The sequence below is a fragment of the Saimiri boliviensis genome, chromosome 8 (assembly GCF_048565385.1).
Source record: "Saimiri boliviensis isolate mSaiBol1 chromosome 8, mSaiBol1.pri, whole genome shotgun sequence".
Classification (NCBI taxonomy): Eukaryota; Metazoa; Chordata; class Mammalia; order Primates; family Cebidae; genus Saimiri; species Saimiri boliviensis.
This window is the reverse complement of record NC_133456.1, coordinates 54,919,859-54,922,689: the sequence shown is the minus strand read 5'-3', so window position 1 is coordinate 54,922,689 and position 2,831 is coordinate 54,919,859. Positions and strand designations below refer to the sequence as shown.

General features: G+C 40.4%; 1 pseudogene; it reads left to right on the top strand.

The window, feature by feature from the left end:
* The first annotated feature begins 926 nt into the window (after positions 1-926).
* On the top strand, positions 927-1,957 carry LOC101033645 (developmental pluripotency-associated protein 2 pseudogene; annotated as a pseudogene).
* Positions 1,958-2,831: the final 874 nt, after the last annotated feature.

Below are 2,831 nucleotides of genomic sequence, written 5' to 3'. Positions count from 1 at the left end.
CATTTTAGGAAATACAACTTAATTTGATGGAGTGCAAAGAGGCAGGTTTGGGACGCATCCAGCATTTTCATATAAAGTTTCTGACAAGATGGTATTCACTTGCTCCTGAACTTATCCTTCTATTATTGCAAGACTGTTTTTTGATATTACTATAGCAATAACTAAAGAAGTGAAGGTGATGGTTTTGATCTGTGTAGGGGGAAGTTCCCTTTACTCAAGGTCTAAGATGTTATTACTATGATTAGCCCCACTCCATGGGCAGCCCCATTTCAAGTAACAGAGTGGAACTGGGTGGATGGATCAGTGCAAATCCATTACCAGGGAGCTGAACAGCAAGTAGTCAAATAAGATCAAATCTTTACTCTTTTAGCTAAAGGACAGTCTAGAAATTTCCAGCGGAAATTTATTTTATTTCCATTGGAATGTATGAAATATGTTTGAGTACATGCTAGGCATCTGATACAGTGCAGAACACAGTAAATACTTACAAAGTAAGTTTTAGTCCTAACTCAATCAACTATTAGTAATGAGTCACTACTGTATTCTTGGCACTGTGCTGGGTTCTATGCATATAGCAAGAATCAAAGAAGATATTACCTGTAAAGAGCGTAAACTAGAAACTATAGTTAGTCTGCTGCTATAGTAGTAAGTCAATATCATTGGCTAAGTAGTTATGTACAAAGGACTACAGGAGCTGTGAGGACCAAATATCATTGCTGCCCTTAGAATCCCCACATATAAAATAAAAAACAGGTCAACTCAAAAATTATATCATATGCATGTGTTCATAAAACATTTAAATCAATCCTTCCACCACTTCCTCCTGAGTAGCTGGGATTATAGGAGTGCATCAGAACACCCACTTAATTTCTGTATTTTTTGGTAGAGATGGGGGTCTCACCATGTTTCAAACTCCTGGACTCAAGCAATCTGCCTTCCTGGGTTTTCCAAAGTGCTGGGATTACAAGCGTGAGCCATTGCACCGGCCTAATTTTTGAAAAAAATTTACCACCAAATGGACAAGACACAGGTGTTACTGAAAATGTCAGACTCAAATTTGGATAGCAGCAAGAATCTCTTTGAAACAGAAGTAGATGATGAGGAAAGTATGATTTTGACATTGGTGCCAGTTAAAGATGACCCAAATATGGAAAAAATTGAACCAAGTGTTTCTTCAACTTCTGATGTCAAACTGGAGAAGCCTAAGAAATACAATCAAGGTCATCTACTTTAAACAAACGAACAATTTACAGCTCCACAAAAAGCTACATGCAAAATACCAGCCCTTCCCTTGCTGACCATTTTGCCTTCCATTAATAAGGTGTCTCAGGACACTTGGCGGGATTGGTGTCAACAACTCGGTTTGGGTACCAATGGCAAGAAAATAGAAGTTTATCTGAGGCTCCATTGGCATGCTTACCCTGAACAAAAGCAAGATATGCCTGAAATGCCACAAGAGACCAGATTACAGCAATGTTTGAGGAAAGAGGCAAGGCAGTGACCGAGAGCAAAGCTTCAGAAAAGTTATGAGATGAATGAGAGGGCAGAAGAGACTAATATAGTTGAAGTGATAACTTCAGCACAGCAAGTCATGTCGGCATCATGGGGAAGAATTGCTGTAAGAGCTGTTCAGCCTAAGGCTGTGAATTCATGTTCCGTTCCTGCTGCTGTTGAAGCCTTTTTGATGCAGGCCTCTGGTGTCAGGTGGTACGTGGTCCATGACAGACTTTTTTCGGCAGACACAAAGGGTTGGTTATGCCTGCAGTTTCATGCAGGCCAGGCCCAGATGCCTACCACTCACAGGAGGATGATTTCCCCCTTCTTGTTAGCTGCCTGCATTTTCCTATCCACAGGCACAGAAGATAATATGTTATGCCCCAACGGTGCTAAGAGGACTAAGAAGATGATGAAAAGATTAATGACAATAGAGAAGTAGCCACAACCTGTTTGAATACAATGTAAGACACTAGAATATGCCACCTCAAAATAAGTATTATTCTGATTTGAGGCAACTGAAAAGAGTCATATACAAGAGAAACTCTCTGCCTTCCTACTATTTGCTCAAAAGCAGGAAGTACATTTATAGTAGTCTCTTGTCCACTCTTTACCAGGAAAGACAAATGGTGGTGAGCCTGTAGATGATTTGCATCCCAATCATTGCTGTGCTGTGTCTTGACCATCCTTAGTGTCTTCTGATGCCTTGAGTACTGACTTATTAAATATTTAGCTGTGAAGAAAAAGAATTAAATCATTGACTGATATTCTCTTAAGAGCATGTACAAATTCTCAATAATGTTAGCTACTGTTATTATTAAGTACACCTTCACAGCATCCCTGAAATAGAGCCACTGAATCTTCACCTCCCCTCCTTACATGCAAAAATAAGGGACATACTCTTAGAAAAATAATCTGGCTGGGTTCAGTAGCTAACACCTATAATCCCAGCACTTTGGGAGGTCAAGGCAGGTAGATCACTTGAGCTCAGAAGTTCAAGACCAGTCTGGGCAACATGGGAAAACCTCGTCTCTACTAAAAATACAAAAAGTAGCCAGGCATGATGGTGTGTGTCTATAGTCCCAGCTACTAGGGAAGCTGAAGTGGGAGGATTGCCTGAACGTGGGAGGCAGAGACTGTAGTGAGTACAGATCATGCTGCTGCATTCCAGCTCAGGAAAAGAAAAAAGAAAGAAAAAGAAAAAGAAAAAGGAAGGAATGAAGGAAGGAAAGAAGGCAGGCAGACAGGCAAGCAGTATGGCTTTTGAGAAACCCTAATAAATTTCAAGAGAGAGAGAGAAAGAGAAGGAAAGAAGGAAAGAAAGGAAGGAAGGAGGG